General features: G+C 45.0%; 1 long non-coding RNA gene across 2 annotated transcripts in view; it reads right to left on the reverse strand.

Annotated features, from left to right (window-relative positions):
• The window catches only part of LOC109266565 (uncharacterized), a 122,872-nt gene that overhangs the window by 64,475 nt on the left and 34,092 nt on the right, over positions 1-24,305 (reverse strand). For both annotated transcript variants that reach the window (XR_002079766.2, XR_002079765.2), the window contains exon 3: positions 22,373-22,504. This is a non-coding gene — a long non-coding RNA (uncharacterized LOC109266565). The remainder of the gene's footprint in view (positions 1-22,372; positions 22,505-24,305) is intronic.

Below are 24,305 nucleotides of genomic sequence, written 5' to 3' on the forward strand. Positions count from 1 at the left end.
AGACTGGGTTTCCAGTTTATTACTAACTCAGGAATCAACTTCATGGTTTGGATTGATGTTTTCTTTTCCTTTTATTTTTTTTCTTTCTCCTCTAATGAAAATGAAAGTCCTTTGTGAACAATCTCTCTGAACTTTTAGAATAATCTAATTGTTCTTAAGTCACATGATTCCCGTGGGGACACGGGAAGGGCACTTAAAGCCATAATCCTAGGCTGTAAAAAGGGTCTAAGGCGACTGATCAAAGGTGAACTGCCCATTTACAAGCCCTTTTTCAAGGTCCCTTCCCATCTCCCTGACAGTTTTATAGAAGTCTTTCTCTTTTGCTTCCACCCAGATCAAAGATTTGGATGCAAGGGGTCTCCCTACCCCCCACCTGGCTCGGAAGGAAGGGATTACCCCAGGAATTAAAAACCTCAGTGAAGTGGGTTTACCCACCCCCCTGGGGGGTGAGGGCGAGGCTTGGAGCCTTTTCTGGATGACAAGAGCAGAGCCAAACAGGAGCCAGGATAATTTAAGGTGCTCTCTCTCTGTTCTTGCAGCAGAGGAGATAAACTTTCTCTGCCTTCCAGCCTTCAAAGAGAAATTTTCTGATCTTTTGTGCCGTTTAAGTTAATAGCTACAAGTTGCTGGAGTCATGTTTATTTATTGGTCAATGACCTTCACTTCACTCCCACCCATGATAAACCCAAGCAACAGTCCCCACCAAGGGCACTGGAAGCTCCCCCTCACCTCTGAGTCTGGGACATCAGGGAGCAGAGAGGGTTTTGGGGAGACACTGGAGGATGTGTTCCACCAGTTTAGGCCACTGCCTCATCCATTTGGTAATGTGTTCTCAATGCCACCCTCTACCCTTTCCTGGGCACACCTGGATCTGCTTTAGGTCTTAGCGGTCAAGGTAAATTTCCTGGGAATGTTGCTTTGAGAGCTGGACCAGCCTCAGTCCCTGGGGACTCAACATCTAATCCTGTAGAGACACCAAGGAGTGGGGAGCAGGAGCACCATGAAGCTCCTCTTGTTCTGGGAACTACTGAACCCACTTCCCACACTCCTATTCAGCCCTGACCCGGCACACCAGGGTTGGGGAGGGAGACCCTCCGTGACAAGGGTATTGACAGGGGTGGATCAAACAGGCTCGCAATGTCATGGATTGTTGAAAGACACTTGAAAGGTCATCTAAGACCCCCAGCGGTATAGAGAAATCCACAGAGAAGCAGGCCACACCTAGAGTCACTTACCCAAGCCAGATCCTGAAGCCATGTCTCCTGACTCAGGCCTCTGCTACCCCGCCATGCTGCCTTAGAGCTCAACATGGCATGTCCAGCAGACGAAATTAAACTCCTGGAGCATTTGGTCCCTCAGGGACTGCTAGTTTTACTCCTTATCAGATCAGGATTTAATGACAATAGGTATGGAGAATTGTTTTAGGAGATCTGTGTCCCAGGCATATTCCCCAAAATTGCCACTTCTAGGGAGACCTTGCACCTGCCTGAGGACCCTCTGCATTCTGGCCCTGCCAGTCTCTCCACTCTGTTTCCTACCCCCCAGTAAGAGCCTTGGCATCAGCCAAATCCATCTACCCCCTGTTCTGCTGCTTCTTGTCTTTACACATTCCCCCTTTGCCCAGCCTGGGATGCATTCTGTCCTTTTAGTCATTCCTACCCCTGATTTAAAGCCCATTTCAAGTCCCACTCTCTCTTCCTCCTATGGTGCTCATTATCTACTCTAGACCCTTGCTACTCAAAGTGTGGTGGCAGACAGCAATGCCAGCCCCACCCCAGAGCTGCTTCATCGGAGTCTCCATTTTAACAAATACCCTGGTGACGTGTATGTACAAGCAAGTGTGAGTCACACTGCTCTTCACTCGTGGTGCTCAAAGTATGGTCCCGGGCCTCGAAGCATCACCATCATGGAGTACAGCAGCATGGAGTTCAGCCAGCCTTAAGTGAGTACAAGGTGGGTTACACCCAAGACTGAGTGTGGGGGTGATGACAGATCTAAGAAGCTACATTCTGATCTTTGAACCAGACTTACTCTAGGCACAGAAGAAGGCAATGGTATTTTGAAAAACACAAATGACCAAGGAACTCTATCGTATCCTTTCTTACACATGTTACGTCTCCATATTAGCCAATTACACTGCAAATTATGACACAGAAGGAAAGGGAAAAACAGGCCGGCTCATAAATCCTTTTCTTTGTGGTCCTTTCTTTCTCCTCAATAAGCCAAAGGTAGAGTATCAAAAGCACATGTCAAAAGGTTAAATAAAAATAGTTCAGTTAAAATTTTATTTCTTCTCTACTTAGAACAACATAAAATAAGGAGCACCTGGGTGGCTCAGTCAGTTGAGCACCTGACTCTGATTTCAGCTCAGGTCATGAGCCTAGGGTCATGGGATCCCTATTTTGGGCTCCACAATGGGTGTGGAGCCTGCTTAAGAGGCAGGCTCTCTCTCTTTCTCTCTCTCTCTCTCCCTCTCCCTCTCTCTCTCTCTCTCTCTCTCTCTCTCCCCACAATGGGTGTGGAGCCTGCTTAAGAGTCTCTCTCTCTCTTTCTCCTTCTACCCCTCTCCCTTGCTTGCACTCTTTCTCTCTCTCTACAAAAAAGAACATAAAATAAAAAACACCATGACAAGTCAAGAAAGACTGCAGAAGAAAGGAAAAAGCTTTATGTTCTAGTACCTTTGACAGCATTTTTCCCCCTACTTTTTGAACAAAGGTCTCCGCATTTTAACTTTTCACTGGGTCCAGCAAATTATGTAGCTGTCTCTATCCTATCTTGTCCAGAGTTCTTAATGGGACTCCTGAGAATGACATGGAACCCTATTAACAATTACACCTGGGCCACAGGTATAAATTGGGTTTAACCTAAGCAGCCTAGACATACAGTCTTCCTAAATTTGCAAGTCCCTGGTAGTCAAGAAGAAAAAATAAGTGAAGACATTGTGTTTCCTTTCTGTCAATTGTAAGAAATTGTTTTGTGAAGGTTTTCCTTCTTAACTCTAGTTGTTTAACAGACTACCTGATGAGTTTGGAAACAGGTTGTTCTCTCCCGCACATGGTCAGAAGAATCTCCCTGGCTGTTGATCTTTAGTTTCTCCCAATCCTCAAAACCTCGACCTCCCCTGTGTTTTTGCTTTCCTCTGACAATCCGAAAAATTTGTGACATTCTTCAATACACATCCTTAATTTTCTGCCCCTCCTTCCCCTCTCTCTGTGTGTCCTCTTCAAATAGGAGCTCATCAGTAGAAACGCTGTTTTCTTTACATATCTTTTCTTTTTCTTCCTCATTAGGATCATTCACAATTTTGGGTTCTGAATTTTATTTTTAGAGCCATCCTTTTTTAGCTTTACTCCCTTTCCAAGGTTCTCACCATGAGATCATCTCTGTTGAAAGTCTGAAGATACACATTGGACTTGTCGTGCTTTAGTGGAATGGACACTGTCTCCCAAACTCTCATGAGTGTCTCATCAATAGTAGTCCTGTGCTGGCAGAATCAAGTCTGGAGTATCAGTTCTCCTTGCTGTAAACTGTTCCATTCAATTGATGACAGTTTCAATCAGGCCACAGAAGAATTTACTAAATGCTCTGCTTATTTATTTATTTATTTATTTTTAAAGTTTATTTATTTTGAAAGAGAGAGCACAAGCAGGAGAGAGAGAGAGAGAGAGAGAGAGAGAGAGAGAATCCTAAGCAGGCTCTGCACTGTCAGTGTGGAGCCCGATTCAGGGCTCAAACTCATGAACTGTGAGATCATGACCTGAGCCAAAACCAAGAGTTGGACACTTAACCAACTGAGCCAACCAGATGTCCCAATGCTCTGCTTTAAAAAAAAAAAAAAAGAAAAAGTATGAGACTTACAGGCTTCCACAGATTTTCTTTTTTAAAAATCAACATTTGTCATTGTATTTTGTTTCTGTGCTAGCTTTCCAAAAATGTCTGCAACAATATCTCCCACCCAAATTTATTCTTATTGTGTGACTTTTGACATTTCTCCCCTCAAGAGTGGGACCTGTGTTCCCACCTCTTGAACCGGGCAGACTTGTTCTATAAAAGCAAGGATGCTGTATGACTCCTAAGAACAGATCATAAGATGTGATACAGCTTCTACCTGGTTCTCTCTGAGGATGTTCATTCTTGGTACCCAGCAGCTGCACTGTGAGAAAACCAACTAGGTCATATGGAAAAATCACTTGGAAAAGTCACATGCAGGTGCTTTGGATGACAGCCTGGGTGAGGTCTCAGCCAATAACCAGCAACAAAAGCAGACACGCCTCACAAATCAGATGATTAGAGCCCTCAGTCACACCCAAATTTCATGTCTTCCCAACTAATGTCCTAGACTTGCAGAGCCAAGATAAGCCATCTCTGCTTTGTCCTGTCTGAATTCCTGACCCACAGAAACCATGAAAGAGAATAAAATGATGTTTTTTTTAAGCCACTGAGTCTTGGGGGATGATCTGTAATGCAGCAATGGAGAACTCATGCAATAATTAAAAACATATTAACTAAGAGACAAAAATTAAGACTAATTAAGAATGCATTATCTATACCCTTCATTTACACCCTATACTTATCAGTCCTTGGTTTATTGTCATTCTAAAAAGCTACCCCTATAATTTACATCCAATTCCATCAGGTGGAAGTGAGGTTATGATTGTATTAAGCCCTAGTCATTGGGCAGAGATTACATTCCTTTTTCTAAACTACACCTTTGTATGATATTTAATCTTGGATATTAAAGCAATTATATCATCCATGCTTAGTATACTGCGTGAATTTAAGAAAGAGCAAAATTAAAACATCTCTCACGTGCTTGTCTAGCTGATTAACATAACACAGTTTTATCTAATCTCAGACCCCCTGCTGGAAAATGTTCCCTCCTATTCCATTTTATTGAGTCAGAGATCATTTGTTTGCAATGAACAGAACCCATTCAAGCTGGTTTAAGCAAAAAAGAAAATTGACTAGAAATAGAGGGATCTGGTGGAACCAGAGACAGGAAGTGTGGCCAGGCCTCATAAGGACTGATGACAGAAACTGCCAAACTGATGAGAGTTAGGCTGGCTTGTCTCTCCAAATCTCTCTCTCTAGAGCTATATTGTCTCTTATATCTGACTCATTCCTCTCTCTCTCCTTCTCTCCTATTCCCTCCATTCCTCCAGACAGCATTTCAGCATATGGTTAAGGACAATCTCTGGAATCAAAATGCCTAGATTATGAAAATTAACTCCACCATTTAGTTGCTCATAACCTTGGGCAAGTTCCTTAAGCTTCTTCAGTTTCCTCACTTATAAAGTGTGGTTGAAGGTAATTACAGCACTTACCTCATAGGACTGTGGTGAGATTAAATGAATGAATGTAAAGTTCTTTGAACAGTGTCTGGCACTTTGCAAGTGTTTGCTTTTGTAATTATCTTTCTCTGCTCACTGAACCACATCCAAACATGGGTGCCCTAATCCCAGCTTCATATCCTAGGCAGTTCAAGTGCCAGGCAGAAAAAAAGCCTACAAAGTTCCTGAGCCCCATTTCCACATTCCCAGGAGAGAGCATCTGATTGGTCCTGCTGGAGTCACATACCCATTCATGGTCAAATTAGCTGTGGCAGAAGGTACGGGAGTGGGTGATGAGAAGTCTTAGCAGGGAGTAGAGTCTCCGAGAAGCGGATATGGGTTGGTTCTCAGGAGAGGGCTGGCATGCCAGTACCCCCATATACAGGCATACCTTGTTTTATTGCACTTAGCTTTACTGCACTTCACAGCTACTGCGGGGATTTTTGTTTATTTGTTTTTTGTTTTTTTACAAATTGGAGGTTTGTGACAACCTTGCATGGGACAAACCTGTTGGCACCATTTTTCCAGCAGCATTTGCCCACTTTGTGTCTCTACGTCACATTTTGGTAATTCTTGCAGTATTTCAAACTTTTTCATTATTATTATTTTTATTATGGTGATCTGTGATCAGTGACTGTGACTCGCTAAAAGCTCAGATGACGGCTAGCATTTTTTAGCAATAAAGTATTTTTTTCAATATATGAAATTTATTGTCAAATTGGTTTCCATACAACACCCAGTGCTCATCCCAAAAGGTGCCCTCCTCAATACCCATCACCCACTCTCCCCTCCCTCCCACCCCCCATCAACCCTCAGTTTGTTCTCAGTTTTTAAGAGTCTCTTATGCTTTGGCTCTCTCCCACTCTAACCTCTCTCTCTTTTTTTTTTCCTTCCCCTTCACCATGGGTTTCTGTTAAGTTTCTCAGGATCCACATAAGAGTGAAAACATATGGTATCTGTCTTTCTCTGTATGGCTTATTTCACTTAGCATCACACTCTCTAGTTCCATCTAGGTTGCTACAAAGGGCCATATTTCATTCTTTCTCATTGCCACGTAGTACTCCATTGTGTATATAAACCACAATTTCTTTATCCATGCATCAGTTGATGGACATTTAGGCTCTTTCCATAATTTGGCTATTGTTGAGAGTGCTGCTATAAACATTGGGGTACAAGTGCCCCTATGCATCAGTACTCCTGTATCCCTTGGGTAAATTCCTAGCAGTGCTATTGCTGGGTCATAGGGTAGGTCTATTTTTAATTTTTTGAGGAACCTCCACACTGTTTTCCAGAGTGGCTACACCAATTTGCATTCCCACCAACAGTGCAAGAAGGTTCCCATTTCTCCACATCCTCTCCAGCATCTATAGTCTCCTGATTTGTTCATTTTGGCCACTCTGACTGGCGCGAGGTGATATCTGAGAGTGGTTTTGATTTGTATTTCCCTAATGAGGAGTGACGTTGAGCATCTTTTCATGTGCCTGTTGGCCATCCGGATGTCTTCTTTAGAGAAATGTCTATTCATGTTTTCTGCCCATTTCTTCACTGGGTTATTTGTTTTTCGGGTGTGGAGTTTGGTGAGCTCTTTATAGATTTTGGATATTAGCCCTTTGTCCGATATGTCATTTGCAAATATCTTTTCCCATTCCGTTGGTTGCCTTTTAGTTTTGTTGGTTGTTTCCTTTGCTGTGCAGAAGCTTTTTATCTTCATAAGGTCCCAGTAGTTCATTTTTGCTTTTAATTCCCTTGCCTTTGGGGATGTGTCAAGTAAGAAACTGCTACAGCTGAGGTCAGAGAGGTCTTTTCCTGCTTTCTCCTCTAGGGTTTTGATGGTCTCCTGTCTCACATTCAGGTCCTTTATCCTTTTGAGTTTGTTTTTGTGAATGGTGTGAGAAAGTGGTCTAGTTTCAACCTTCTGCATGTTGCTGTCCAGTTCTCCCAGCACCATTTGTTAAAGAGACTGTCTTTTATCCATTGGATGTTCTTTCCTGCTTTGTCAAAGATTAGTTGGCCATACATTTGTGGGTCTAGTTCTGGGGTTTCTATTCTATTCCATTGGTCTCTGTGTCTGTTTTTGTGCCAATACCATGCTGTCTTGCTGATTACAGCTTTGTAGTAGAGGCTAAAGTCTGGGATTGTGATGCCTCCTGCTTTGGTCTTCTTCAAAATTACTTTGGCTATTCGGGGCCTTTTGTGGTTCCATATGAATTTTAGGATTGCTTGTTCTAGTTTTGAGAAGAATGCTGGTGCAATTTTGATTGGGATTGAATTGAATGTGTAGATAGCTTTGGGTAGTATTGACATTTTGACAATATTTATTCTTCCAATCCATGAGCATGGAATGTTTTTCCATTTCTTTATATCTTCTTCAATTTCCTTCATAAGCTTTCTATAGTTTTCAGCATACAGATCTTTTACATCTTTGGTTAGATTTATCCCTAGGTATTTTATGCTTCTTGGTGCAATTGTGAATGGGATCAGTTTCTTTATTTGTAGCAATAAAGTATTTTTAATTAAGGTACTTACTTTGGCTTTTTAGACATAATGTTATTGCACACTTAATAGACATAACTTTTACACGCACTGGGAAACCAAAAAAATCCATTTGACTCGCTTTATTGTGATATTTGCTTCATTGCTGTGGTCTGGAATGGAACCTGCCATATCTCCAAGGTATGCCTGTGTGTAACCCACCATTTCCAATATGTCAGCTCCGGCACTTTGAGCCTCAGCTCTAGCTCCCTGCTCAGCAGGGGTGGTTTCTATTAGTGACTGACCCGAATGGCATGAAGAAGGTAGCTTCCTTCATCCAACATGGCACTCCTCTCTTTCCCCCATAACTAGCTCTCCTCCTTCTGCTTGGCATTGAGGGCTCCAGTCCTCTGAGAAACCAAAATACGAATGTCTCTTCATACTGGAAGATGGATTTTATAAATCCTGACCTAGATTTCCCACTCTGAAATCATAGCAAATTTTCCTTCTCACAGAACAAAAAGGAAGAGTCAGATCCCTTCCATCTGGTATTGTGAGTTTAAGCTATTAAGCATGTGGTGGCTATTTGCTTATTGAGGCTCCCACTGGTAATGGAAACTTTGAGAAATAATACTTAAAATTATCGATCTCACTATAGAGGAAAAGAAAATTAAACAGAATGTTGAACAGAAAGCTAAGTGGTTTATCAAAAGGATAATGAGATTTAAGGAATACTGCTCAAGTCTCTTCTCATTTCTATATATCATTCTAATCTCCATTAGATTTGGTCATTTGGGGTAAAATGCTCTGAATATTTGAAAGCCCAATCTTCAAAAATACTTGAATGTCACAGACAAATCGATAGCACTTTAAATCATGGAGCAAAGCGAATTAGCCGCCCTCCCTGGGAGAGGAGATGGCCGAGTCTACCCAACCAGTGCCAGGCCAGACTCCAAACTGACACGAGCTGACCTTTTCCCTGCACTCGCTTGTTCTCTTTCTGTAAATCTTAGAAACCTTAGGTTGCAACAGCTGATGTTGTTTTCGGGGGTGTTACCGTTAGACTTTCTTGGTGTCTGAGCTTTGTGCTTTCTTAAGAGGATCCTTTCAGAGAAAACAAGAGGTGATTTTAGGTGGAAATGACCCATGGCTGATTATTAGCTCCGTTAAATGACCACTTTGAAAGGAGGTGTAATGTTCCCATCAACTATAAATGAGAAGATTGCTCACAACTTATGGTCCATATTCCCTATATCCAACACCTCCATTTCCTCTCCTCTGATCATTCTTCAATGAATTGATTGCTTCCCCCATTTTTTTTTCTTCATGGCAGCTGCTCTCTGTGCGAGGTTATCAGACTTAATTGCAGTTTGAGCCAAAGAAGCAACCTCTTTAACTCCATGTGCTTCAACAAGTAGACAGAACTATCTTAATTCAATCTAACAGAAGCTCAGAAGAAAACAAGGTAAGTTTGGCCTGTTATTAAATTAGTGCTAAATAGTTAATAAACTGTAGATGTCAAGAATAATACATATAACTGCTCTGGGGCATGTGGAGACGAATAACATAATTTACTCCAATAATAATTATAGGGTCATTTATGCCCAATTCAGAAGTCCACGAGAAGTATTGTATTTTTTGCTAAACTTCCCTGACCAGCTTTAGCCCATCACTCTATTTTTTTGTGTAGCACTTACCACTCTCTGATATTATCAGCAAGTATCTGTTGGATTAATGCACCCCCACCTGCGGGGGCCTCCCAGCCTCACCACCGGCACCCAAAGAGTGTTGCAGCCACCTCCCTAGATCCTCTTTGGCGGGGAACCCTGCTGGCTCTTCATCATCCACGCCTTGGGTGCTATAGCTGTGCTTGTAGAGGTAGCTCTTGCTGCTGCTCGCAGAGATGAGGGTGGCCAGGTGATAGGTTTGCTGGGGGCAAGGAGTGATTCCATAGGCTACCTCCACCTTTAAAAGCCATTTTTTCCCTTCTGGGGGAACTCTGAAAGAGTCGAATTTTGCTCTGGACTTTCCTTAGCTCATTAGGAACCAGTCAGGCACATACGGTGTGAATCCGCGCAGCTCCCGTGAGGTGTGCCGAAGTCCACGAACTACCTGGAACCAGGCCCAGTGTGTGGTGAGCAATCAGAACAGCAATTCCAGCGGCAGAGGGTACCGGAGGGAACCAGATCCTCCTCAAAAACCTCTGTATTTCCTGAAGCCAGTCTTGAAATCCTAGTCACGTGTGGTTTCAACACTCTTTCCACCAACATCTCATCTAAAACACACCGAGTCAGGGGCGCCTGGGTGGGTCAGTCACTTGAGCGTCAGACTTCAGCTCAGGTCATGATCTCACAGTTCATGAGTTCGAGCCCCGCGTCGGGCTCTGTGCTGAACAGCTCAGAGCCTGGAGCCTGCTTCACATTCTGTGTCTCCCTCTCTCGCTGCCCTTTCCCCGCTCACACTCTGTCTCTCTCTCTCTCACTCTCAAAAATAAATAAACATTAAAAAAAAACTTTAAAACACACCAAGTCCTCTGCAAAACCCCCTTGCTTTAGCCATTGCACCGTGTCTCTCATGCACTTAGAACTTCCTGTTGCAGGTTAGTTGCTTATTTACCTTAATCACCATTCACAGAACATGAGTTCCACGTGGCCAGAGACCATGTCTGGTTATTTGTCTCCTCCTCCCTCAGCACAGTGACTTTCATGCAGTAGAAATTAAACATATATATATTATCTGCCTAAGCAATAATGCTAATCTAGAGAAGGACCAGAGATCACACATATACACAAAATGGAACAGAAATATTTTGGGGATGGTAAAGCACTGCGTTTTTGTCTTTAGTTCCTGGTTGTCTGGCAGCTCCCACAACAAAAGTCAAGCCTGGGGGCCTTAGCTCATGATTCCTTCCATAACGTAGAGCACAGCCCAATTTTGTGCATGCCGGTCTGGCTGTGAGGGCCACCGCCCTGTAGAAGATGGAGGCTATAATACAAGAAAAAGGGGTGGAGATCCTTTCCTTCCCACTCCAGTGGGCACTGGGAGAAGAAAAAGAGATTAAAGTTGAGGAAGGAAAGAATCAGGTTGGAAGTTTAGAGTTGATCTCACACCCAAGTTTGAAATCCAGGAGGGTGGGAATCCTTGTGGGCTTGCTTTGACTGAGGAAATGTCAAGAGGCCTGTCAGTCTGCCATAGAGGAGATTTGTTGGCCTGAGAAACAGATTTGGGGAAGCTATAGAGGATCTGGGGGTAGCCTGAGACTCTGGCATGTCAGTGAGGGCTCCTGCATAGCCCAGATTACTCCTGATGAAGAGGAGCATCATGAATCTGGAGTAGTTCTAGGGGCACCTGGGTGGCTCAGTCAGTTGAGCATCTGGCTTTGGCTCAGGTCATGCTCTCACGGTTCATGGGTTCGAGCCCTGCATCAGGTTCTGTACTGACAGCTCAGAGCCTGGAGTCTGCTTCGGATTCTGTGTCTCCCTCTCTCTCTGCCCCTTCCCTGCTCACTCTGTGTGTGTGTGTGTGTGTGTGTGTGTGTGTGTGTCTCAAAAATAAACATTAAAAAAAAAAAAAGAATCTGGGGTAATTCTAGGGCAAGGTAAGTGCCTTCAAACACACTCAGCTTCCACTTACCTGACAAGAACCTCTGGGGGGAATGTGGGGCTTCAGGGAGGGTTGAGAAAGGAGGGACAGACCCCACATGCCTGGACAGTCATTTCAATGAGGGAGACTAGAAAGGGATGGAAATTCCTTGAGGAAAGGTATGTGAAAATGAGGAGAAAGAGGTGAGAAATGGAAAGCCCTCAGAAAGGGCTGGGGGCTAGAGAGGCAGGAGGACATGATGGACAGTTGGGATCACAGGGTTATGGTCATAGTCATTTTAGGCTGGGAATTACAGCTGATGTAAGGAAAGAAAAAGTGCTACATTTTGGAAAGCCAAGGAATATTGAACTTTGCAAAATCCTAGACATCAAGAGCCAGAAGGCCTCAACTCTCCAACACTCCCCTTTATTTTAACAAGAAAACTAAGCCCTTGAAAGGTCAAGCCAGTGGATCAGGGCCACACAAGCCAATAACCCAGGGATATAGAGGCATGGCCTGGGTCAAGGTTTCCTGTGTGGCACTTCTTGAGTCCTAGGCAGCACCTCTGGACCCCTGAGAAGAGACAGTTTGAGGGAGGAAGTAGCCAGAGTAAAGAAGGACAAGAAGGATAAAAAAAAGTCAGGAAATCCATGAAAATTTGCTGAATAAGAATAGATACAATTCAGTGAACAGTATTTAATCCTGATAAAGCTTTGGGAGGAACTGGCATACCACTGAGCCCTTCTTATTAGAAGGGAATTACTGATGAAGAATTTAATTGAGGCCAATGCCCTTCCCCATAAGAGCCCAGAGCAGCCATGAAAACCAAATATAGCTCTTCTGCAATGCCAGCAACACTACCTGTGCTTACTCAAACCTCCCCTCCCCCCAGAAGAAACCAAAATCTCCTCAAGATGACCCCAAAGGCACAGTAAATGTGTTGCTAGTAAAGGATACATCTATTACGTTTCTGAGTGGGAAAAACTGGTTACCTTTGGGAGATGGGCTTCCTTGAAATGGTCAACCAACAGAAGGAAGCACAAGGTCTGCTATGAACCTACAGAAGAGCTTCTGTTGTCAAGGACCACAGGTCTAGAGCCCCCACCCTCCCTTATGAGACAAGGTGCACAAACATCAGTGCTCAATTCTCTGCCCAGAGTCTTCACGATTCAAGAAGGATGCGGGGAGACAGCACTCTCTGTGAGTTGTTGGACTCTAAGATTAGAGATTGTGCTGACCAGTCTGAAAGCAGGTGAGTCAGGTTAGGAGACAGAGGAGGCTCATTGTGGCATTGCTATCTGTGGTAGGGAAGTTGAAGGTCACCCAAAGACCACTGTGGGGAAAGCAGAGGAAGAAACCCAGCTAGAAGCGTGCATAGCAACACAGATGGACCTTACAGGCTTAGGGCCAAGGGGAAGAAGGGAGAAAAAGAATGCACTATATGACATAAAACCATTTACATCAACACACATCACAGGAAATTAACATAAAAGATGCAGCGTAAATCCATGATTGCCTACAGGGAAAGGAGAATGGCAGGGGGCTGGGGGGAGTGGGCAAGGGAATGAATAGCTAACACAAGAGCAGGGCCTTGCACAGACCAAAGAGGACAGTGTGCTTCTGCACATGAGGTCCAAAGTCATAGGAATGGGTGGGGCACCTGGGTGGCTCAGTTGGTTAAATGCCCGACTCTCGGCTTAAGCTCAGGTCATGATTTCACGGTTCATGGGTTCGAGCCCCTCATTGGGCTCTACACTAACTGCATGGAGCCTGTTTGGGATTCTCTCTCTCCCTCTCTCTCTGCCCCTCCACCGCTTGTGTTCTTTCTCTCTCTCTCTTTCGAAATAAATAAATAAACTTAAACAAACACAACTATAAAGTCATAGGAGTGGGATGGCATCCAAGTGGGCCCTCCATAGGAAGATCCAAGTCTTCCCTTGTGGATTCAAGAAAAAGTTCAAAAACACTAGTGCTCTAGGTTCTGTTCCAACTCTCTGAAATCACCCTAAACCTTCAGGAAAGAAAGCTGCATGTGCCTGGCATGTGGTCTTACGAAGGCTGATGGGCCAATGGGTCAGGAAGAGGGGTCTCTTCTACTTGGTTTCCATGTCCTACCTAGGGAACTTTGGCTAAGAATTCCGGGAGTCTGGGTGTACAGGAGGGTGACCCACAATGAGAGAGCAGCAGTAGAAAGAAGTACTACTATCCACAAGAAAGGAGACATGCCCAAGACACTGATGGAATGTTCTGATTATCTCTGAAACAAGTGTTGTGCTCTGAGAAGGAAGTCGTCCCCAGCAAATTCTTAGGGTAAATATAATTGTCAATTTGCAGAAGAGTAATCTGAGCCTAAGAAAGGTTAGGCAGTTTGCCCAAGATCACACAGCTAATAAGTAGCAGAGGCAGGATTTGAATCTAGGTGTGCGTGATGCCAAAACCTGAGATCTTAACCTCCATGTTACAGTGCCTTCAGTGTAAGTCTTTGTGCAACACACACACACACACACAAATAGGCATGTTACCAAAGTTACATGTGAAACAAATTCATACTCTGGTTGCTTCTAACCTGGGTTGTCAAGGGCACCGGAGAAAGGTATTTCTCAGGGGCAGACAAGGGCAGATGGGATGATCACAGAGTTCCTTCGGCAAAACCAACAAGAATGGCAAGTAGTAGACAGGGGTGGGAGGTGCAGCAGAGGGGAGAAAATCAGGAGGGTTTCCCAGTGTGTAACATGGCTTCAGAAGTAACCAGTGAAGACAGATTAGGGAAATGCTTTGCACAAGACATGTCCTTGTGTGAAATTCCATCTGAGGCCAAGAGAAGAGATTAAAACAAAAAACAAAACAAAACAGAACAAAATCTACATGTCCGGCCCCCCCCCCCCCCCACACACACACACAATGTCATCCAAGTAGTCCTCCTGCATGAACTCTTAACTGAAGCACCTCTCATGGCAGAATAAGTTGGAGAACTTCAGGGTCTGAAGGGATATTTGTTTATTTATTTTTAACATTTTTAAGTTTATTTTTGAGAGACAGAGAGACAGAGTGTGAGCGGGAGAGGGGCAGAGAGAGAGGGAGACACAGAATCGGAAGCAGGCTCCAGGCTCCGAGCTGTCAGCACAGAGCCCAACTCATGAACTGTAAGATCATGACCTGAGCCGAAGTCAACCCACTGAGCCACCCGGGCATCCTTGAAGGGATATTGAGAAGTCATCTCAGCTAACTCCTTGGTGGGTGGTGGAGAGGACAGTGACTTGACCCAGGCCACACCAGAACAAGAACCCAGGCCTCTGACTCCAGGCCAGTGCTTGCCACCTGTGCCGCATCACTGGCCTCAAGTCAGCTTGGAAGGACACCTCCCTCTGGCCCACCCATAGACCCTGCTCCTTTCTCTCTGCGACTTCTCCTGCCAGCATTTTCCTTCTTTCCGGGAGACAACTGCTTCTCAGGAGATGACTAAGAGGCTGTAAGGCCAAGACACGCCTCTCGGGATTGGAGGGCAAGAGCTCAGGGGTGAAATTCTGGACAGATGAGCTGTTTGGCCAGGCTGACTTGCCTCCATGCACCTTCTTTTCCAGCCTCTTCTTTATGCGGCCCTCCCCACTCCCCCGGAGCCTATCCACTCTTTCTTTATAAAACCTGGGGTAGGGGAGCATGACCTTAATTCTTCAAATCCTGTTCTGTTTATTTTTCAGAGTCAGACCCAGGCCCTGATGCAACCACAGCAGGGCCTCCCTCAGCGGGGGAATCAGAGCCTGTCACAACAGATTTTCTTTCTTTCCACCAAAGCAAAAGACACTCCCAGAACACAAAGGACACTGAGGATCCTGTCTCCTTGGGGGATTTAATTATTGCCATTAGTTGCTTTTCTCTTCAGTAGCGGCATATTTGCCTCACTGCTTCTGGAGAAGAGGGACACAGAATTTCAATTCTTATCCAGGCTGGGTGGGGACATTCCCCCATAGGCACACAGCGGGAAGTATGGTAAGTGGCCACCTACACAGTGTCCCCAGGCTCTGGGTCCCCCAAACACAACACCATTCACTAGCTGACCTCTGAAGTCCACCATCAGAGTTTTATTTCTTTAGCTTTGGGTTTATCAGTCAAAATTCAAATATTCCTGGAAGGCGGACAATAGCTATGATCAGCTATTTGCACTTAGTATAATCTTTTTCAGATCACATTCCAAAAGCATTTTTTAGAGTGAGAGAGAAAACCAGATGGCCTAGGAAGGGAAGACAATGAAGGTAGAGAAGGGTTCACAAATTAGAGGGAAGGGAAGGGCCCAGCAGGAGCCTGGGGCACAGAAGGCAGACAGCCTGCCTCACCAGGTGGCACAGAGCAAAGAATCTCAGTGTGGGCCCAGCACCAGCAGCCCAGGGGGCACTTGGATCCTGTTAGATGTGTCGATTCTACATGTCCGGGGGCCCCCGTCCCAGACGTATGCATCAGAAACTCTGGCGGTGGGGCCCAGAGTCTCTATTTTAACAAGCACACAGGTGACTCTCATCAAGTTTGAGAACCACTGGCTTGCATGTCTGTCCTATGTGGCAAGACTGCCCTGTATCCCGCTGCTTGTCGGGCTCCCTTCTCTGGTTTGCCATCTCCTCTGCCCTGCAGTGGGCCATGAGGAACCACCACTGTGTGTGACTAGGAGAATACCCAGCACACTGTAAAGCTTGGTAGCCATAGGAGGTGGGATGGTGACAGACAGCAGGGCTGCCTTCGGCTAGAAGGACAAAGAGCTTGGGTAGACCTGGGTGAAGGTGGGTCATCAGCTGAAGGAGGTTCCCCAAGGCAGCCGTCTGGGCATCCAAGAAACACAAGCAGGGACTGCGTTGAGTGAGGAGGTAGAAATATGGTCAGAAACCTGCTAAAGAGGGCTCAAGCCCAGAATGTGGCCCCAGAGTGTGTGGGTTCTGGGCCATGAAGCACCTCTGGGTTGGCAAGCTACCTTCTCCCTTCCTTCAGCATCTCCTCTCTTTGGGTCAATATGCTCAAGCTGCATCTCTAAGGCTAGCTGGTCTCTTGGTCACCTCCCACCCCATCCCCAACTCCCACCCTCAACCCCACTCCCCACCCTAGCGACCCTTGTGGCAGAAGCAAGGAGAAGGATCCCCAAGGAACCAGATGGAGAAGTCCAAAGCAATCCTTTGCAAGCTGGACATGTGTATGAAGTCCCCTTCTTTGCCCTATTTTTCTCTATAGCACATGTCAGCATCTGAAATACTATGTTTTTTGTCTGTTTACTTCACTAAAATGAGAGCCCCATGACCAAAAAAAAATTTTTTTTTTTTTTTACTGAATTATTTACTGCTCAATCCCTAGGGCCTAGGACAATGCCTGGCACACAGTCATCATTCAATAAATATTTGTTGGAAAAGGGGCAGCTGGGTGGCTCAGTTAAGCATCCCACTTCGGCTCAGGTCATGATCTCACAGTCTGTGGGTTCCAGCCACGCATCAGGCTCTGTGCTGACAGCTCGGAGCCTGAAGCCTGCTTCATATTCTGTGTCTCTTTCTCTCTCTAACCCTCCCCTGCTTGTGCTCCATCTCTCTCTCTCTCTCTCTCTCTCTCTCTCTCTCTCTCTCTCAATAATAAATAATAAACATTAAAAAAATACTTGTCGGAAAAAAATGAATGAATCTTAGATTTGTTCAAATCTCAGGGATGCCTGGGTGGTTCAGATGCCTGGCTAGGCATCTGACTCTTTATTTCAGCTCAGGTCATGATCCCGGGATCGTGGGATCAAGCCCCATCTTGGGCTCTGGGCTGAGTGTGGAGCCTACTTAGGATTCTCTCCTTCTCTCCCTCTGTCCCTCTTCCCTGCTCATGCTCTCTCTCTCTAAAATAAATAAATAAATAAAATAAAATATTGTTCAAATCTTAAAGTGTATTCTGTGATCTATCATTATTTATTTTTTAAGTGTTTTTTTTAAATTTTGAGATACAGAGAGAGAGAAAAAGAGAGTGCATGCACATGAGCGGGAGAGAGGTAGAGAAAGAAGGAGAGAGAGAATCCCAAGTAGACTCCACCCTGTCAGCACAGAGCCCAATGTGGCGCTCGATCTCACAAACTGAGATCTGACCTGAGTAGAAATCAAGAGTCAGATGCTTAACCAACTGAGCCACCCAGGTGCCCCACGATATTTATTTTTAATATAAAAATGATTACTCAAATACTTGAGTAAAAATCAGTGCCTTATGTCTTCTACAAAGCGGAGGCTTCAGATGCCTGTATGTGCTGTGGCTCTAGGTTCCACCACAGAGGGAAGCTTCATATATGATCAGACAGCAAGGATGAGAGAGGATGAGGCTGTGAGGGTCAGGCCGTCGATGTGAAGGGAGAAATTGTTTACAAAGACTTATTATGTCTCCATGACTCAGCCAGATTAGTGGTTCTGAGAGGTACAAGTACAGGAAATTATAACCGAGTGAGAAGACAAAATACACTAACTCTGTCCAGTGCCTGGCACACAGTGGGCACCCAAAAAGGTTAGCAAAATCTCTATTTGCATCTGAACTCCAGAGAAATCTTGATGAACAAGACATTCAAGGAACAGTCCTTGTAAGACTCAAGAACAGGGACTCAGTCCCTTTGTTTCCCTAGTACTTGGCACAGTGTGTGTCTAAAAGGCCCTCAATGAATGCTTGATGACTGAAAAATATTCTTTCCATTGATGTTTCTGGACATTACATTGTATTTCAGGCCTAGTGGCTGAAAATCATTCTGACATGTATTCAGCAACACTTCCACATTAGCAAGTGGAGTACTGAACTTTCTTGCATCTTCCTGTGAGGATACAGAATCTTACAAGTAGTCATCCCCAAGTACCCTGACTATCCTTGACCATGTGTCCTTGTGGGAAACTGTGGGGAGGGATGCAAAAGGGGCATGAGATTGAATTTTTTAACCCCCAAAAACCATGGGGCATTGAAAGAATTCCCTGCTATCTTTTCCCCTGAATCTCTGGGTTAGAGCTTACAAGGGGCTAAGATCATCTAGCGCCAATGGAGAAACGAAGGCCCAGAGAAGGGAACTGGCTCCCTGAGGGCACACAGCATGCAAAGAGCATTGTCAGAAATAGAACCTTGTTCCTTTGACCCGAGTTCAACATTCTTTCCATTTTGTAGCTTTGTCTCTATCTCTTGAAAGTAGAAAGGAGAGAAAAATGCTGTTTAATTCATGTTTAAATTCTGTATTAAGAGAGAGGTATCAACTTGTCTATAAGGATGTTTACTGAGATTTAACTTTACACTCAGCACTGTCTTAACTACTGTAGGGTATAAAGCAAACACAGAATTGTCCCTATCTATTGCATGGTGTTGATGATGACAACAGTAAGTTTTGATTTTTAAATACGTGTTACATACAAGCATTGGCTGCTTTACGTGTATTGCCACAAATAATTCTCACAACAGCTTTATAGAACAGATTTCTATGTCAGGCCTCTTTGGGCAGCTTATGACAGAAACCCAACTCAAACAAGCTTAAGAAAAAAAGGAAATTATTTGCACACCAAAATGAAAATACCAGGAGTTGTCTAGCTCTGGTTAGACTGTAGCTCAAACAATGTTACCAGGATCTCTCCCTCCTTCCATCTTCTCTGTGTTAGCTTTACTTTCTAGCATGTTCTTCTTTTGTGATGAAAAAGATGACCCCCCACTAGCCCTGGCTCCCATGAGCCTTACAGTTTATAATTTCAGAGAGAGCCCCCTGAGTCAACTTCCACATCAGCCATCTGCAAGACCTTGACTAATCCTCTTTTAATCACATGAGCACATCTGCACCAATCATTACGTCTAGGAAAAAGAGATATTTTGATTGGCCACCCCACATCTCCATACGGTGCGGGAGGAGAGTTTCTTTTATCAGTGGAATGAAGGAGAGGCAATTCATAATCCCATTCTACATAGGATGAAACTGAGACTCAGAGAAATCAAGTAATTGTCCAGGGCCACAGAGCCTGTTAGAGGCAGAACTGGTTACAAACTCAATATATTGCCTCCAAAACCTATGTTTTTTTTATTTCTCCTGAGGTTTTGTGGGGCTTTTTTGGAGGCGGGGGGAGGGTATAATTCACATACCTCAGAATTCACCATTTTAGAAGTGTACAATTTAGTAAAAATCCTGCTTTAATTGTCAGGCCAGGTGTTCTCCACTTTGGTGTGATCAGTGCTCAGTTGTGAAGTATGTGGTAAGCAATTTGTTGCTATTAATGGTTGAGTTACCAGAGGTATCGAATGATTTACTTTTAAAAATAGAAATCGGAATTAATTAAAGATTATCCCTCTAGGGGTGCCTGGCTGGCTCATTCGATAGAGCATGTGACTCCTGATCTTGGATTGGTGAGTTCAAGCCCCACATTGGGCATAGAGCTTAAAAAAAAGAAAGACTATCCCTCTAATAACGTCATCCTCATTTTCTTTTCTTGATATACTCTTTCAGATGTAGTCAGCAAAACTCCTGCTTAAGAGAGTGTTGTCACTCATGTTGAGTGTTTCCTAGGAGAAAAATGCCACAGCTTGGAGCACTGCTACAGCTTGCCATAAACAAAGCTTTCCCCATTGTAAGACAGAATGAGTAGGACTCTAAGAAAGATACAGAGCATTCTAGGAACATTAATAGAAATGACAAATCTGCTCAGCAACATTGCATATTATAAGATTAAAATTCAATCAATATCATTTCTAGATTCCAGTAATGAAGACTGGAAAAGAAAATACAATAAAAAAAAAGTCATCTCATTCCCTAAAGAATCCAAAACATTAAGTATTTTGAAATTAACCTAAGAGGACATGCAAAATCTATTCAAAGAAAATTACAAGTCTGTACCAGCAAAAAAAAAAAAAAGGTATTTAAATAAATGGAGCTTTTGGCTGGGAAGATTCTACATGGTAAATGGTACAAAAGCTCAAGCAATCTTGGGCCACATTAATACTCTGCTTTAGAAAGAGGACGATGACAATCCCGTTCTCCTCTGAGCTGCTCAGATCACACCCTGAGGGAAATCCAGACAAACTAGAACATGTTGGGGGTGGCAAGGGGGGGGTTGTTGTATGTGGCTAGGCTGGTAACAGGTATGGAAACCATGCCATACAAAGAACTGAACAGGTTAATCTGGATGTTAGAGAACTGGGGCATTTCCACTGGGTAAGCGAGGATTTAGGAGTAGGGGTGGAAGGCTAGCTCTGTGAGACAACAGTGAGTGAAAATTATAGGAAGAGAGATCAAGGTAGCAGCTTTCTGAAAGTCAGAATCGTCACTGATCTAAATTGTGAAGCAGGCAGAGTCGGTGATATTATCATCCCTAACAAAGAGAGGAGAAAAAGGTCCGGGAAGCAAAAAGGATTTGTCTGTAATCACTCAGGGACACAGAGACTATGGACTCCCCAGTGCTGTGTCCACTGCCCCAGCACTGAGCTTAAAGAGATACAGCAAAACAGGTGAGAACAGCCAGCAGTAAGGAAGTCACTGGAAAGCTACCAATGTCAAAGCATGACAAACAACTCTGAATATCCTGTGGAGAGAAGGATCAGGCAACGAGCAATGGTTTCCTATGGGAAAGTAATGACTTCTGACAAGAAACAGGGATCAGGAGAGCAGAAACTTCTGACAGGAGACCAGGGATTTTTGACAGGAGAGCAATGGTTTATGACAGGAAAACAGGGATTTTCTGGCAGAAAATGTTGATTTCTGACAGGATGTTAGTGGACTTTTGACAAGAGAACAAGGATTTCTGAAGAGAGTGGTGATTTTTCTTCAGACAGTGATTTTTTAAAGGAGAGTGGACATTTCTGACAGAAAAAACAGTGATTGCTAATAGCAGAGCATGATTTCTGACAGAACCTTAGTGCCCATTACATGGGAGAGTAGTGATTTCTGACAGGAGGTTTTTGACAGCAATGAAGGTGTTAGTTAGGAAGGACAAAAAGCAGCAGCACAGAACAAAGTGGAAAACAACAGGCAAGCATCGAATTCCCTCAGCAAAGAGCTGTTCGTCCTGTGTCTGGAGGGAGGTTTCAGCAGTAAAAAGAACAAGCTGGGTCAGGGAAGGCTCAAGGTGGGCGAGACCTTAGGTTCAATATCTCATTTAACAGAGGGAGATTGGGTTGAAGGGAAATGATCTGGGAGATTCAGATCATACAGGGAGTATAAATGACTAGGAAGTGCATTCCCACCCAGACACTTGGAGGAAGTAGAAGAGAAGGGGATCTGGTCCTCCTTCAGTCCCCCAAACCCAGAAATAACAAAGCCTTGGTTTTGATTCAGGAGATGCTAATGGAAACTTTTGCCCTCTTAATTAGCTACATGTTCTTGGCAGGGTGGGGGTGGGGGGTGTAGGAGGGTTGGGCAGGATAGGAGAGAAGTGGTCTCTGTAAAGCTGTAGCCCTAAAGTTATCCAAGAACCAGATCCCATCATGCTTAGCGAGAAGCCAGCCTTGTGGTAGAGAGGAAAATGAATTAAAAGAGAAGGAAGTACCGACACAGAGCCTCTGCTAGAAACAATAGGCTCACAAAATCCTGCTCAGAAGGAAAAGTGATTTCCTTTGTCCCACACTCACCACCCATGCCCCTGAGAGCTCCCAGGCTAGACCCAGACACCCAGCAGAGGTCACGTGCAAGCTCCTCTCCCTGCAAGGGGTTAGGTTTAATGTGAGCAAAAGCCCAGCAGTGCACAACCAAAGCAGGATATGTCTCAGAGGGAAGGAACGCTTTTTCTCTCAGACTGAGCTCTCATTGACCCCAGCTCCAGGCACCACGTCTACCACGTGACTGGATTCCTGTGGGCACTGAGCGCTAGGAGAATTCTAATTGTGCAGATCCCCAGAACAGCTGCAGCATCCCGAGCCAGGAGCTCCAGACTCGTACTTCCGACCGGATGCAGGGCTCAGCACAGCTCTTCACACTCAGCCCTGCAGGCCTGAGGCCTCCTGCAGAGAACACCTCCCTTCCCCCCCCCTTCCCCCCCACCATGGACTACCTTTAGCTCTCTCTGGGGAGTCCCTGCAGCTTTCTTCCTACAGACCCAGGGGGCATGGTCTTTTCTTTCCAGCTGCCACCACCTCTCCTCCAGGGTTCCTTTCAACCACACACTGGATTCAAATGTTCATTTCTGAGAAAGAGAGACAGAGAGTGAGTTGGGGAGGGGCAGAGAGAGAAGGGGACAGAATCCGAAGCAGGCTCCAGGCTCTCAGCTGTCAGCACAGAGCTCAAGTGGGGGCTCAAACTCGTGAACTTCGAGATCATGACCTGAGTCGAAGTCAGATGCCCAACCAACTGAGTCACTCAGGCGGCCCAGGTGACTGGATTCAGATGAAGACCCAGAATTCTCCAGCCCCCAACTCTTCATGCCTCTGACTGGGCCTCAAGTCACTTTATTGCTGCGAATATCATAATAAAATTACAGATGAGAAACAAATTGGGGATTTCTTTAATCTCGGGAAAATTTGTATTTCTGAAGAGAGTGCTGATTTTTCTCAGGAGATGCTATGTGACTGCTCCTGTCTCACTTTGAGAACTGCCGTAATTAACCTTCCCAGGCAAAGCCCTTGCCTGTATTTCTGCCTCAGGAGGCACGTGAAATCTCTCATGTCCTCAGCACTGTGAACCACTCGGCCACCCAGAGCCTCCAGATCAGTCCTTTTCCGTGAAGACTCACAAAGTCTTCCCACCTGGATGACTTTGGGCAAGTTACTTAACCTCCCCAAGTCTCAGTTACCTTATTTGTAAAATGGGGACAAAAATGCCTCCTTCACATAATTGTTGAGTGATTACCTGAGATTACATATATATGTATATATCTATATCCGTATATATCCATATTTCTACATATATATGAAGTATCTGGCACCCCATAGGCTTAGTATATTTGGTGCCCTGACTTCTCCCTGGGGGAGAGCAGTGACCCTGAGAGCAGGGCTGCAGCAGGAAAGGCTGCTCAGCCGGGTGGAGGCTGAAATACCAGAGGTGCTTCGCTCACAGTTCAGGTGCCCTGGGTGGAGCTCTTCTGCAAAAAGGCACCATAAGGGCACCATAACGGCAAGCCACAGCTGCTGGGTGCCTGTGCCAGCACCCAGCCCACCCTGCTGGGGAAAGAGAGAATGACACTTCTAAGGCAAGCATTTATAATAACCAGCAAGGCCAGGTTCTCCCCCTCTCCTGCTTGTCATTGGGGGCCTTGGCAAGGTAGAGAGCAGCTGCCCTTGGATATGTTCCTCTTTTCTCATCAGAGGGGTCTCCTGGAGTGTGGGCTACCCTGCCTACGCCTAGGCCTTGGCAACCACTCCTCCTCCCACCAAGCCTCTCATTGGGGTGATTTGCAGGGTCTCGAACTCTACCTTTATATCCCAGGGCCACGAAAGAAGCTCTTTTTTAATAGTATCGTTAAAGGGCCAAGCAGGGATTTTTTTCGTCTTTTCCCTAGTCCTAAAGGACTAAAGGATGGAGTTCAAGGCCCCAGCCACCCTGAAACACCACAGCCTCAGCACACAGCTCTCAAGGGAAGAGGCTTTCTGTGCAGGGCTGCCTTGATCATTACCCCTTTCTGTCTTCATTTTTGTCTCACATAGTTTGTAAGACACGAGACAAGATAAAAAGGTTTTAATTCATAGTCTTGTCTCCCCGAGTTAACCTGTGTGTTTCCCTTTCACTCTTCTCTCTCACTGGTACCCAAGGGCATCCCCAGTCCACACGAACCAGAAATACACACTCGCAGAAACCGCAGAGCCAGGGCTCAGACACAAAGGCTGAGAGTGTGCTTGCAGAACCAGATTTTCCTCTCCCAAACACCAGACAAAACTGGGTTGGGGAAGCAGGAAGAGACAGCTGGGCCCAGACAAGAGGAGTGAGGACACCTGAGTCCTTGAAGTGGGGAAGAGGGTGGAGGAAGAAGGGAGCAGATGGGAGGGCACACA

This window comes from Panthera pardus, unplaced genomic scaffold, assembly GCF_024362965.1.
Source record: "Panthera pardus isolate Hobbes unplaced genomic scaffold, ASM2436296v1 HiC_scaffold_16, whole genome shotgun sequence".
NCBI classification, from domain to species: Eukaryota; Metazoa; Chordata; class Mammalia; order Carnivora; family Felidae; genus Panthera; species Panthera pardus.